Source organism: Onychomys torridus, chromosome 1 (assembly GCF_903995425.1).
Source record: "Onychomys torridus chromosome 1, mOncTor1.1, whole genome shotgun sequence".
Classification (NCBI taxonomy): domain Eukaryota; kingdom Metazoa; phylum Chordata; class Mammalia; order Rodentia; family Cricetidae; genus Onychomys; species Onychomys torridus.
The window spans coordinates 150,070,521-150,085,949 of NC_050443.1; the positions used below are offsets into that span (position 1 = coordinate 150,070,521).

The 15,429-nt window shown below is 37.9% G+C and overlaps 1 protein-coding gene and 1 non-coding gene across 3 annotated transcripts in view; both read right to left on the bottom strand.

Annotated features, from left to right (window-relative positions):
* Prkg1 (protein kinase cGMP-dependent 1) overlaps nucleotides 1-15,429 on the bottom strand; it is a 1,194,442-nt gene that overhangs the window by 960,584 nt on the left and 218,429 nt on the right. The window lies entirely within an intron of this gene.
* LOC118576825 lies at nucleotides 5,150-5,252 on the bottom strand. Its single transcript, XR_004944034.1, has one exon. It is a non-coding gene; the product is annotated as a U6 spliceosomal RNA (small nuclear RNA).

Here is a 15,429-nt window from a genome sequence, read left to right on the forward strand (position 1 = left end):
GAATCAGAACATTGTATTCATACATTTATGCATTTACACAATTAAAAAAGGGCCATGAACTTGAGAGGGGTGTACATGGAAGGGGCTGGAGGGAGGAAATAGAGAGAGATGGCGTATTTATATTTTAATTTCAAAATAAATATGCATATAAAAGTAGTAGAAGAAAAGATTTATGAACTAGACTAAGCAAGTTAATCAGTCTTTAAAGAAATGAAGTAAAGGGTTTGTCTGGAAAAAAAGGTCAAGACTTCTATGAAAATTAGGAGAAGAAGAAGAAGAAGAAGAAGAAGAAGAAGAAGAAGAAGAAGAAGAAGAAGAAGAAGAAGAAGGGGAAGGGGAAGGGGAAGGGGAAGGGGAAGGGGAAGGAGAAGGAGAAGGAGAAGGAGAAAAGAAGAAGAAGAAGAAGAAGAAGAAGAAGAAGAAGAAGAAGAAGAAGAAGAAGAAGAAGAAGAAGAAGGAGATTATCTAGCATTGAAAGTGTAGTGAATTATGAGATGTTAACCAGCTACAAAACATGAAATTTAGAGGAATGTCAGGGCTCGGCCCTTGGAGAGAAATGCCTAAGCAGTATTAGGGAATTCTTTAAAAAAACAGAAGGAAGAAAGGGAGGGAGGGAGGGAGGGAGGGAAGGAGGGAGGGAGGGAGGGAGGGAGGGAGGGAGAAAGTGAGGAAGGAAGGAGAGAGAGAGAGACAGAGAGAGGGAGAGACAGAGACAGAGACAGAGACAGACAGAGAGAGGGAACTTAGATGGTAAAATAAATAGATCTTCCATATTCTTGTTAAACTTTGATATATATAACACAGTTTGCATTCTAATGGCAACTCAGGCAAGCCAAGGAGGACTGAGGACAGAACCATACTGTGTAAGTAATAATTCACTCTTAAAAAGTCTGTCTGTCTGAGCCTAAAGCTAAGCCCAGATGCAGAAGCACAATTTCTGGGATAGAAAATTATTCCTCTAATAAAGTACAGTCTGCAGGCATTGAGATTTTATTTATGTAAATATAAATAGAAACAAACCATTGAATTCTCATAATAACTACTGAATTCCTGTGTATTAAAATTGCAATAACCCAGTAGATTCATAATAGTCTTTCTTAGTAACCTTCAGAAAGCCCAATTTGTAAGCATCCATATGTGTACACATGTATATGTATGTATATGTATATGAAAACACAAAGATGGTAGTTTTTTCCTTTCCTTCAACTTTGGGGGATTATTTTTTCAGATACTAAACATCTTATGAATTAGCATGAAATTTGAATTTTTAACTACTTTTTTATCCTGCAGATTAACGTTCACCTGGTTGCTCTTTCATATTTGAATTTTCTGCTTCTATAATCATGTAATCTTAATTTACATAACTGAATTAAGTTTCAAAAGCAACACAGAGTATGTTGGTCATCTCAGTAATGAAAGTGTGAAACTAGGAATTTATAGTGCCCCTAAATAAAAAGTAGTGAATAAAAGTTGAAGATATTTCAAACACATAAAATAATTGATCCATTCTCTTCCTTCAGAAACTCAGATGATACTTTTAGGTCTTTTTTTCTTTTATAAAAGAAGTTGTCACATGGATGTCTCAATTACAGATTGTATAATAGAAGTGCACACAAATTAGCATACTTCATACCCCTTCCACACAATTAAACCAAGCATCTTCAGGGGATATGAAGCTTAAGTATCACCCACCTCCTCTTCAACTTGACCATCTGCTTGGACATTGTTTTCTAGCTTTTAACTTACAAGAACAAAAGAAAAAACTGCCTAAATTTATTTTTTGGGTGTTATAAGACAGAAAATGATAATAATTTTCTTCTCATGTGTGTAAGTTGTAAAGCCTTGCAGTATTTTGGGGAACTACTATTACAGCAATTGGATATGTGGTAAACATATTTTTATATTTTCAAAGAATTCTAAGACAGTTGAAACACATACACACACCATTTGGAGAAATTGGTTATTTTTCCACTTTACATTTAAAACTCAGCTTAAGAATCTTTCTTGGTAGCTCTTTGCCATAGTCTTAAGCAGTTTCCCTTACTTGTTGCCAATCTTTTTAACTGATGATTGACAATGAGAACAATGGCCTTTAGGAGACCTGTATCATGCTATGCTAGGGTCTATTCTAAGTATTTTCCATGGTTAATCCATGCAGCAATGGTAATGGTAAATGATTACAAAGCTACCAAGTGAAAAAGCTGTTAGTGCAATCTACTCAACCTGTTTCTGCTGTGAGATGTCTTTCTGTACACTGTGATCATTGATTGACAAATACAGCTGATTGGCCAGTGCTGAGGCAGAATAATGTTATGCTGTACATTCAAACTGAAGATGGAGAGGAAGAAGGGTAGGGCCAGGCAGAAGCTGTGAGCCACTGCCAGGAAAAGCAAGATGTGAGAGAACAGGTAATGCCATGAAGCCACATGGCAAAACAATTAATAGAAATGTATTAAATTAAGTTGTAAGAGCTAGGTAATAATGAGTCTGAACTATAGGCCATACAGTTTTTAATTAATATTAAGCCTCTGAGTAATTATTTTATAAGTGGCTTTGGAACCACAGGTGGAAGAGGTTCGTCTAGACCATGGGATCAGAGAAACTTCCAGCAACATATTTCTAGAACAAAAATTCTTAGCCATTATACCACAGAACCTTAGCTGACTTACTACCTGGAAAATGGGATTGTTCTAGCTTCATGTGTGCTGCTGTGATAAAATATTCTAATCAAAACAACCTACAGAGAAATTACTTATTTTAGCTTCTGATTCCAGGTTATAATTCACCATTCTGGGGAAGCCAAGGGAGGAACCCATGAAGCTAGCCATGTCACATCCATAGTCAAGAACACAGAGAAAAAAATGCACTCATGGTGCTGGCTTGCTTGCTTCGAACTTTTTTCTGTTCTGTGTAGTTTAGGACATCCTGCCTAGGGCATGATGCCTTCCACAATGTGCTGGGTCTCTGTACATCAGTTAATAATCAATGTAATGCCCCACAGGCATGTGTGCAGACCAACCTAATCTAGGCACTGCCTCACTCAGGGTCTTTTCCAAGGTCATGGCTAGTTACCATTTAAAACTAATCATCACAAGGATGAGTTCATGCTTGATTGTTTTCTAAGCTATGTAAGATGATTTATGTAAAAGCATGAGTATTCTGCCTAGTGCATAGCAATACTGAATGTTTCTACTTATACCAAGTACATGTATTTTCAGTCAATCTCCCATTGTCTACTTCATTATGAATTCATTGATGATAGGTCAACATGCTCATCCTGCAAATGCTCAGTCATCAGCTACTACGTATTAGTTTGTAAAGACCAGCACTGAATGGCAGAGTGACAGTTCTACCTCAGGATCTTTGCACTTACTATGCCCTCCATCTGGAAGGTGCTTCTCCATACAATTTTAAAGCTTGTTTCTTTATTTTATTGTTTTCTCCCAGTGCTGTGCCATCAGAGAACCCTTACTATAATGCCTTAGTTTTAGAAGTGCTATTTTATATCTCTATTCGATATTTTCTTTACATACCCATGGTTGCACCCACTTAAAAATTCTGTGAGGACAAGGATGGCAGTTATACCAACTCTATAGTTTTTGTTATATTGACAAAAGAAAAAAGAAAGAAATAGGTAAGGATGGCATAAACAATAAAGACAGGTGGGGGGATTTTGAAAATGTAAGTTTTATAAACAGGAATAAATTTTCCAACCTCTCTTGACCAAAATACCTTGGACCATAGAAACAATCTCCACCCTGCACCTTCTCTATCTTTTGCATAAATGAGAGATCTCCACAAGGCTTCTCCTTGGGATTTCTTCATCTATGTCTCTCATCACTTAATTTCCACACCTGTTTTGATCCTCCCAATGAAAATAAGTATATATCTTCCATGGAGACCTGCTTTACTTTAAAAACTCCGGAAATATCACTCAAGACATATAATTCTGTAAGATCATAAGTGGTAGTTTTAATCTTTTATAATTTATCACCCAATGACCATAGACAAATAATTAAAGAAAAAGATTCTCCTTGTTTTTTAATTATTAAAGATTTGCATTTGTACTGCTTTCATTGTGTCCCATAAGTTTGGATATGTTGTGCATTCATTTTCACTGAAATCTAGGAAGTCTTTAATTTATTTCTTCCTTGAGCCAGTGGTTATTCAGTTGAGAGAGTCATTCAGTTTCCATGCATTTGTGGGCTTTCTGTAGTTTGTATTTTTTTGAACTCCAACTTTAATCCATGATAATCTGATAAAATACAGGGGTGATTCCAATATTTTTGTGCCTGTTAAGACTTGCTTTGTAAGCAAGTATTTGGTCAAGTTTGGCAAAGGTTTCATGAGGTGCTGAGATGCAGGTATATTCTTTGGTGTCTAAATGAAACATTCTATAGATACCTGTTAGGTTCATTTGAGTCATAACATCTGTTAGTTCCCTTATTTCTCTATTAGTTTTCTGTTTGGATTTCCTGTCCATGCTGAGAATGGGGTGTTGAACTCTCCCACTATTCATGTGTGGGGTTTGATATATAATTTAAGCTTTAGTAATGTTTCTTTTACAAATGTGGTTGCCTTTGTATTTGGGACATAGTTGTTCATAATTGAGACATCATCTTGGTGGATTTGTCCTCTGATGAATATGAAATGTCCTTCTCCATCTGTTTTGATTAGTTTTGGTTTCAAGTCTATTTTGTTAGATGTTAGGATAGCTATATCAGCTTGCTTTTGAGGTCTATTTGATTGAAAAATTTTTCCAACCCTTTATCCTGAAGTTATGTCTGTCTTTGATGTTGAGGTGAGTTTCTTATATGCAGCAGAGAGATGGATTCTGTTTTTGTATCCATTCTGTTAACTTCTGTCTTTTTATTAGCAAATTGAGTCCATTATTATTGAGAAATATTAATGACCAGTGATTGTTAATTCCTGCTATTTTGTTGTTGGTGGTGGTAATGGTGTTGTGTGGTAGTGGTGGTGTGTGTTTCCTTTTTTTGATTTTTGCTGGTGTGGGATTATCTATTGCCTGTGTTTTCATGGGTGTAGCTACCTTCCTTGGGTTGGAGATTTCCTTTTAGTACCTTCTGTCAGACTGGATTTTTGGATAGATATTGATTGAATATGACTTTGTCATGAAATATCTTGTTTAAAAAAGGTGGACTGCTTCACAAATTTGCATGCCATCCTTGAGCAGGGCCATGCTAATCTCTGTATTGTTCCAATTTTAGTATATGTGCTGCTGAAGTGAGCACAGTTGTAGTTTTCTGCAATAGTCTCAGTCTATTACAAAGAGAAGTTACCCAGATGAGGGGTAAAGACTGTATCCAACATCTATTTTCCTTTCGTAAATCCTTCTGCTTTTTCACCTTCACACTCACACACACACATGAACACCACAAACACAATGTGCAGTACCACTATAGGTTCACTTTAAGTCCTTTTAAAACTAAGCTTTGTTAACTTTCTCTTTTATAGAAATATTATTTTTAAAAAGTCCTAAATGAGTTTCAACCTAATTACAACACTGACTTCACTAAGAATATATTGCAGATTCTTCTAACATCTGCTCAGGCAGTGAGTGATTCCAAATGAGTGTTTACTCCATATGAAACAATCTAGTCATCTTCTGCAAAATATACATGCAAATGTCCATTCTTTATGGAGATAAAATTATTGCATGCTGCATTAGGAATGATATGGAATAGATTTTCAAATACCCCAAGCAAAAAAGTCTGATTTTCCAAAGTCAGGGCTCACTGTTGACTAGTCTCAAGTAATTAAGTCCAGGAAAAAGTTATCACTGTGAATAATCACTTTAACTACTTCATGTTTGTGGAAAACTGCACCTGAACACATCCAGAGAGAATCTGAGGGCAATGGGAATTGTTCTTAAGAGACACTTCAAGCCCTTTCAAATACAGAAATTGAAAGAAACAGAACAAGTCAAAAATTCTGTATACTAATTGGGCTTTGCTTCCATGTCTCATTCATGCCAATCTGCTCTTTGTGATAATTATCTGTTCTTAGGAAAAATAGCAAAAATGCAGCAAGAATAATATTCCAAGAAAGTAATGTGTGAGTAGAAAATTAGACTCTATTACCAGGGATAGAGCTAATTCATTATCAATCATCATTATAACATTTCAATGAGAGACAAATTGGATGATAAATGCTGACTTTGGTTAGAATGTGAAATATGTGTATGAACATGCATCCCTTGACTCTTACCAGGTGGAACTATGCTACTTTAGCTGGATTCAACTGTTTTATTCCAAACATTTACCTGATCACTGGATTGAAGCCTGGGTAGCCCCATGAATGCCTGGCGACACAGGTTACAATGAAAGTTAGCAGAGGCTGTCAACTGGACTCTCAGTACAAGCCAGTTCATATCTACACATTCTTAACCCAGTAAAGGACACCCTTCTGCAGTTCACAGGTGAAAGCTTCTCAAACAGAGAACAGTTTTCAACTGTTCATCAGTACCAGTCAAAACCACATCCTTTTGTTTCTCCTTCCCACACAAACACAGAAACCTGAAAGCCAATTTATCATGGATAGCTTAAGAAAAACCAATTCTTCCTCCTTTGCTGGAGAGGATTTTCAGTCAACTTCTTACAGCCATTTGAAAATCTGCTGGCTTCAGTCTACCCAAACCTGGTGAACTCAGTAGTGGTTCTCGGCCATCAAATGCTTTCAGGAGATAAATCAGCAGGGTATATCAGGAAGTGTGCATGATTTAATGTCAATTTTTAATGTGCCATCTCCTCTGAATTCTCTGCACCACATCCTATTCTCTTTGAGTCAGGTAGTAAGAAGAATATAAACTCCTGGGGGTGTTCCTGTCATGTTCTAGCAGCACATGTCAAATATAACACTTGGTGGAGCGTGTCCACAGTGAAAGAAAAACTCCCATTGCCCCAGCTTTGGGCTCTCTCAAGTTGCCTTGTGCCTTGTCTCCCTTGCTTCGTCCTCTACCCATGCTCAGTCCTCTGCCTGTCTGTGCCCTGGTGAAATTTCCCAAAGTCCTATAGTCTGAAAGCCCTTCTTAGTGTTTAAGAAAACAAATTTCTTCACTCTCCAAACCTCTCCCCATCCTCGGTATTGCAAAAGGAAGCCTGTTAACTGAGTAGGTGTTTCTAACACCTGTTCCTATTTGCCAAAGGGTAATCAAGTGCTTCCTTGATCCTCAGTGTAGGGCCAGGGAACATGACCTTGGATGCAGCTAGAGACCCTGGGAACTGAACTCCCTTTAGCAGAAACCACTGTAGTTCCTTCCTCTAAACCACACTTTGCCATCTCTGGCTATTGCATTTTTAAAAAGCAGCATCACCCGTTTTGCCATAGTTAAGCAGTGTCATATATTTATTAATCATTCTTCATCTGTGTATACACAGTCCAATATAGAGACACATCCCATAGTTATTTTTTCCCACCAATGATGTCTCAATGACCAGATATTATTTCTCCTTTAGGTGATAGAAAATAATTTACATTTAATTTTTTACTCACCTAGATTATAGAATCTAAGAGAGATAGGAGAACCAAAGGACTAAGTCCTATTTTAATAAAACTTGAAATTTATTCAACGACTACTGAGTCCCTCCTTATGAAAGATATAATAGCAACTTGAATATCAAGCCGACATTTGAAAAGTTTACATATGGGAGTAGGTTCAGGATGTCTACATTGTAAGGAGCACCCAAACAGGGACAATATAGAAGTCAAAGTTACTTCTGACCAGGATCTGTGGAGGTAGGAATACAAAACACACCTGAAAAGGGGGATAGAAATGATGGGATACCCTGCAAGTTCTAAGGATTTCAGAGAGAATGAAAACATTACACCGCCTTGGCTGCAACTCGTCTGCCTGCAAAGCAAGTCTGGAGCACATGGGCCATCACCATAGAGGAAATGGAGGTTCTTCTACCACAAGAGAAAAGTTGGTTGGTTGTAGGAGAACAGAGTCCTAGTATCTGATTAGAACTAGGTGATGCATCAGACCTCTGGGAAGGCTGAGAGAAATTTATGAGTCTGGGGGACACAGAGAAGTAGATACAGGTCAGGTAACTGCAAATGTGATTTGCTGAAATATCTTGACTGACATTCAGCCAACACAGAGATTCACACTTGGAGGAAAGACTTGGATACTTTTTAGTTTTGTCCTATTCAGCTTGGTGTATAATTACAGTATAAGTGCCTAAGGGCTGCCTCGGGCAACTTTATATCCACTAATACAAGAAAGGAAGGCCAGGGTTGGGAGTTAATCAGGTTAATTATTTTCCTTTGTAGAAAACTGGCAGCCTAGAGAATATTATAAAGACCAGAAATGGATATTACCAGTGTTGAATTTAATCCTTTCTCCCCAGTCACTGCACCCTGGCTAGTTCTCACACTCTGACTTTCAAGTTCTGGTTCTCCAGCAACTGGAGTCAGACATGATTTACTTAATAATCTGTGAAGCCATAACAAGAGCGCCTTTGTAAGGTTTCCTCAGCAAGCAGCTTTCAACTTAGGTGACAATTTCCTGAATTGAAACCATGACACAAACCTGATCTAGGAAAGATCAATTGATCCTTCTGATGATTTCTCAACAAGAACTGTGCCCAAACCATAGCTCTACACTGGTTCCTAGTTCCCACAGGGAGAGGACAGCAGTCAGTCCTGTGCAGTTCAAAGAGCTGTGCCTTAGAGTGTGTTTGGTTCTAAGAACTTTGATTTTCATCCTGGCTTGAGCAAACCAAAAATGCTTTTTGGCTCTGTCACTGGTAGTTGGTACATTCCTAACAGACTAGTAACTGCTTAGAAATTATGGTATGTCTTAAAAGAGAATTAAAAAGTATACCTGTAAGCTTCTTTTGATGGAACTACAATAAAAGACAGAAGAGTGAAAAATAAAAAATAAATGAATGATGATTTTTTTTGCTCATTGTCTAAATTTCAAATATATTCAATATAAACTATCAGTGGATTTTTGTTGTAGACAAAAGATTCACCTTCCCATGGGTGTATTTACTGCCCCATACTTGGTGTTTCCATCTACCACCAAATGCTATGAAGGATACAGAGATGCTCTGTTGCTTAGTTACAATCTAAATGGAAAAAACAGATGCAGAAAAATGTGTTATCATACAATGTAGCCTATGAGAAGTTACATGACTTGAGAGGGGACTCACATAGGCACACAGTAGAGAATTAAAGATCTAGTTGCCAGGAAAAGGTTGACTAGAGGACAAAGGTCAAGCCCAAGCTACTTTGAAGACAGATAAGACTTCAAGTTAGATATAAATATATATCATGCATGAAAGGCAATTGCATAATTACATCTAGCATTACATAGAGAAAGTGAGGACCATGCCCAGGAATGGCATGTACTTACTTCACTGAGTCAGCAGCACATCTGCTGATAACCTGAGCTGTGAGGAACAGAAGCCCAGGTATCATCCTGTCAGCCCCCACAGAGCTTTGTTCCATGGATACATGGACTCATAAAAATCACCAAAGGAGAGCCAGGCACATTCCCACCTCCATGTGCTTTGTGGCAATGGGCATCTTCCTAGGGATCTTGACACATACATATTTAAAAGCTCCCTAGGTCTATGAAAAAGAAAACAAAAGCCTCTTGCAGCTACATTTCCAGTCTGGACACACTAGTACCTTGTTCTTTTTCTACCCCAGTTTCTCATTTGTAGAGTGTAAATAATGACAATACATGTCTATCTATCTGCAGCAGGGTAGCCATGTGGTGACAGATATTCTCACCAGAATAGTATTCTGTTGAATATGATGTTACCAAGGGCATAAGTCAGAAATACACTAGAATGAGGGGTTGGGGGTTGCTATTAAGCAGGTTTTTTTTTTTTTTTTTCTGGTGGATGCAGAGGGAGATGGAGGAACACAGGCATATACACAAAGGTAAAGCTGTTCAATTACTCAAAATGAGAAGCTGTTGCAGGGAGGCAGGGGAGGACCAAGCAGCAGATCACTTTTCCTCTTCCTATCACCTTCAGGAAATGCCAAAAAGTAAAAATAAAAGATGCAACAACAGTTTTTCCATGCACTAAGCTAGCAGCAGCAGCTACCTCAACAGGAAACTCGTCTTAATAGTTACAGAATCCAAGGGCTCATCATAAAGTATACAACACTGTAGGAAAGCGGGGGGGGGGGGGGACGACTAATTCACCTATCCTAAGTGAAGTACATCATCAAGAAAGACAAAGAGAGGAGGGAAAAACATTTATTTTTAATAGCAAAAGGGCCCCTGCTCATTTCTTGCTTCTTTTTTTCTTCAGTCAAAGTAAAAGAAAGTACACAGATTGTCACATACACAGCTCAGAGGAAGAGATCACCCAGCCATCCACAAGCTTTGATGTGCACCAGCAAGGAAACAGAAACAGACAATACTGGAAATAGAGGTCCTTGAAGAGGTAAAACTAGTTAGAATAAAATTCTCATTTTGCAAATATGAGGAAATTTACATCATCCCAATTATCCGTTAAGAAAGTACTACTATACAAATTGGAAATCAAAGGCCCACAGAATTAAAATGATTTGGACAAAAAAATATAAAACTATTAAGGAAGCAGCATTGAAATCTAGCTCTTGGGACCCAACACTTTCCCATAATACTAATCAAGGAACTTGCTGGCAGTGCTTTTTATTTATTTTTCATTTTTTTAAAGCATGGTCACACCTTCTGCGGTGCGCTTGGTTGCCTAGAAAATTCCATTTGGGTTTCACATTTTCTCTTGGCTGTTATTCAAGAAACAGTCCAGATGTGGCTGCTATAAATGACCACAGGCCTTACAACATAGCATTATGAACCCTACAGAAAGAAGGGCTCCAAATTTGAAAAGATAAGAAAACCTAAGAAGAAAGGTTTGCTTGCCTCTCTCAGCTCATCAACATGACAGGTGACAAAAATCAGGTAATAAGTTTGCATTTATTTATAATATTTTTCAGAATGAATGAATACAACATTGAGACAGCATTCCCTCCCATTAAATTGATTCAGAATTTAAAAAATATAAAACTTTGTGTATGTGTTTGTATATGTGTATAAGTACATAGAGGTATGTACTCATACACACTGGTACATGCATATAGAGACCAGAGGTTGATGTTGGGTGTTCTCCTTTATTGATCTTTACATTAGGTTTTGAGACAGGGTGTCTCACTGAACATGAAGGTCACTGATTCAGATAGACTAGCTATCCAGCAAACCCCAGGTGTCTGTCTTTCTTGGCTACCAGAGAACCAGGATTACTGATGCAAGCAAGCATGTCTTGCTTTTTTTTTGGGGGGGGGGGGTTCTGGGGATCATACCCAGGTCTGCAAGCTTGCACAGCATGTGTTTTAGTGACTGAGTCACCACTACCCCTAGCCCCAGTGTTTGCATTTTTGAAGAGAACACTGACATGCATTTTCTTCAGTGCAGTAATTCTACTCTGGGAAAACAGTAAGAGGTCACCACTTAGAAAAACCCTCTCTTGCTCTCTGTATCCAATTACATTTCAAGTCTCACCAACTCTACTTCTGAAATGTTGCTCCTCATTCTGCACCCAGCACCACTGTGGAATTTCACATTTTCTCATCTTGCTGTTAAACTTGCTGCACTTTTCAGCTTTTATTTCCTACCACTGATATTCAGTCTTTGTAGCTAGCCTGTTATCAGTTCAAGTAGTTTCAACGGAATTATGGTGATGTTTAGAAACATGCAGTGGCTTTCCACCATCCTTCAAGTTTAGAACAAACACATTTCCTAGCTTCCAAGGCATACCATAATGTGGCATAATGGTAACTGTCCATTTCTCACTAGATATAATGGCCTAACGGCAATTCTCAGACAAACCTTAAATCATCCTGTTTCAAAGATCTTCTATAATGTTACTGAAGAATTTCTTCTTAAAATCCTCAAGCAGTATCCTTGTATATCTTTGAAAAATACACTACACTCTCCTTTAAATAATTTATAAACTTGATCTACTTTATTAATTACGCCTTCCTTAAAAAGATTGTATGTCTAGTGTATCTGCAGGAGAGGTGATTCTGTTGGGAATGGTGTGACCATTCTCCGTATCTGTAAGTAGATGTGGTTTCATTGAGAAGGAGCATGGAAGGGGGATTTTGTGGTCTCAGAAGAAACCTGCAGGAGTGTAAATGAGTGTAAATAGAGAGCCAGACATAGAAACAGCTCTAAGAGAAGCCTGTCCTAAGCCTACTTTTGTGTTAGGAAGCAGACTAGCCTCTGGAGTATAGGCTATACCACAGATATCCCCCACACCCAGGTGAGAAGGCCGGGATGTCATACACTGCACAGGATGTCATACACTGCAGAAGTCAGTCATTTCCCATCCAGACACTTTGCAACAGATATGAAATTTCAGTCCTTCTGGGCTCTGTAATTTGTTCAGCACATAAAGAAAGACTTTAATTATAATTTTTAAACAAATAGTTTCTACAAGAGCTGGGGAATGGTGACATACTCTCAAAGGATTCTAGAGAGGTTGTCATCGACATCAGCTGTAGAATCTCTTGTGACACTTGTGTAGCTTACAGCCGGTACAATAGTACTTGCTGGGTAAGCTGCTGTTCAGAAGAAATGAGCAAGGAAAGAAATGGCTCTGCTCTCCTACTTGAAGCATGTCAGACTATTCTTTCAAACAGCCACCTGTTCACTTACTATCCAGGAGATGCAGTTGCTATAATATTGCTTATAAACAACAGAAATCCATTGTCCACGGATCTGGAGGATGGAAGTCTGAGATGAGGCTATCAGTGAGGTTGATTTCTACTCATAGTTCATCCAAGTTGTTTGCAGCTACTGATAACCTCTCACAACTTCTCACTGTATTGTGACTTTCACTGTATCATGAAACACAGAAAGGAAGTAAGAAGTCTTTACAGACTCTTCCTATCAGATCACGGAAATCATCCCTGAAAGTTCTACACTCCATGACATAATTATCTTCAAAAACACCACTTTAAAGAACATCACACTGGATAGTAGATTTCAACATAACTTTTGGAATGATACAAATACTTAGCAGGTAAAAGGCAAAAAAGAGGAAGAATGGGTCGGTTATATTGCATTTCTCTGATAAATGATTTCACTACAAAGTCTGAGCTAATATATTTATTTTAATTTTTAATTCATAATAATAAACATATTTTATTTTATGTAATAATAATAAACAAACAACTTAATTCATACCCACAGGAAAATCAAATGGTTTATCACTCTTAGAGATTTAAGGTAAGGATATTGGGAGCAATTCCTAATTAATACAAAAATTGTTTTTCTTAAGGACAGAATGGCTACTAACAACTCATCAAGCTACTGATTCTAGCAGTAAATACTTCTAAAGGAAACCAAGTATCTCTTCAATAAGCCCAAGAGACTCTCGGAGCAGTTGCCATGTCTAAGTCTTCTTTGGATCAACAGGAAACAATGATATTTCAGGAGACAGAACACTAAGCCTATTAGGACCATTGTGTTTCTGAGTCCAGTTGTATTGTGTTTACATCTATGTTGGGGATATAATCAGTATGGTTTCATTTTAAAAGTCCTAACAAATTGTTAAAACATAAGATTCATGTTATTAAAATCTGCCATCTTAATTTATGCTTTTAATAATCCAGCAAGCATGCGTTGTATATTATCAGTGTATGAGTGATTTGACTAAGAGCAAACTGAAGTAGATACGTAAACAGGATCTGACTCCTCCCCTAAAGATGGTTATCATCTTTTAACCAAACTATGAATGTACAAGCACATATCAGTCTCTCACTTGAAATTCTTTTCTATTTCATTATCACCTAATTATGACATGCAAACTCCTTATTTCTCAAATCCCTTCACAATCTGATCCATCCCACCTCCCTGTGACTTCTTCCTAAATATACTCATCATTGGCCTATAGACATGCCCACAGGCCAGCCTGGTAAAGGCAATTCCTCAACTGAGATTCCCTCTTTCCAAGTGTGTTTAGATTTGTATCAAGCTTACAAAAACTAGCTATAACAGTGCCTGGTTCTCAGGGAGAACTTTTCTCAAAACAATGTGGCTAGCTCCTGAGGAAAGATACCCAAGGCTGACCTCTAGCCTAAGCAAGAACACACACACACACACACACACACACACAAAAAAATTCATACCCTCCCACACTCCCACACACGTGTGCCTCATTCCACATGCACACACACATAAACACAACAAAACACTGCAAATGGATACTAGTATTTGGGAGAACACATATTTTTATTTAAGTGCAAAGAGCACAGGCACAAAGGTGCAGCTCCTTGCTAAGTTCTGCATATTGAAGCTGCTAATTGAGGAGCTTATTAATTCTGTGAAAGTTGACTGATAACTCACTTTTCCACCTTTTCAGACTGACGACTTTTACAGACACTTGCTTAGTTGCTACATATAATAATATCATGTACACAGCTATTTGCAATTTTAGTTAAAAAAAATGGGAGGGGGAAAAAAACTACTATTCAGACTGCCAGCAACCTTTTCATCATTTTGGTCCATCCACAATTCCACAAATTGCTCCTTAGCAAATATGATGCTGCGCCTTACCTGTTTCTTCAGGCAATGAACTTGAAGTTGCATTTCCAGAAATGCTCAAAGAACACAGATATTTCTGTGGGTCTGCATTGGGAGATGATCATGAGCTCATTAAATCTTCAGATGATTCCAAATCTTATTTAAAAAGTGACTGTCTTCTACCAGATTTTTACACAAAACCTTTACTGTTCATCTAATTGACCAACTTAAATTGTGGGAACTTTCAAGGTAGATATTCCTCCCAAATAGATATTATAGGAACCAGCTCTTGAACTAGTATTGCAAGCAGCAAAAGGCTGACAGCATAGGGTATGTGGAAGACCTAATAGCTGAAATGAGGTACCAAGCTGAGCATATGTTCTGAAGTCATCTTCTTTCCATGGTTCACTGCCGCTTTTATAGATGTTTCACCACTTGTGTGGCAAATCACTGCTCAAGGAATACGGTACTGTGCTTTAGAATGTTTTAAATTAAGTTACACCCACTTATGGGAAAACAGCTCTTACGTTTTGGGATGTGAGGCTGTGAATTTGACTGCATTTTTATTCGAATGGAAAATTGTGCCTGAAGTTCCAGGCTGGAAATGATGCTGCCCGCATATCTCTTTTTATGCCACCAGCCCTATAATAAGACAGCTTCCCCACATAGTAGACTCCAGAGACTCCCCAACTGCTGGAGTTACAGTTTCATTGAGAAAAGAAAGGAAAAAAGACAGTACAATTCCAGTTAAGACTAAGGATGCCGTGGGCTCACATGACAACATATCACAGTGCAACCTTACTTTTGCTGTCTGACCTGGACTTTTGCAAATGGTTTGATAGCCAGGGAATCCTCTATTGCATAAATAAAATAAATCA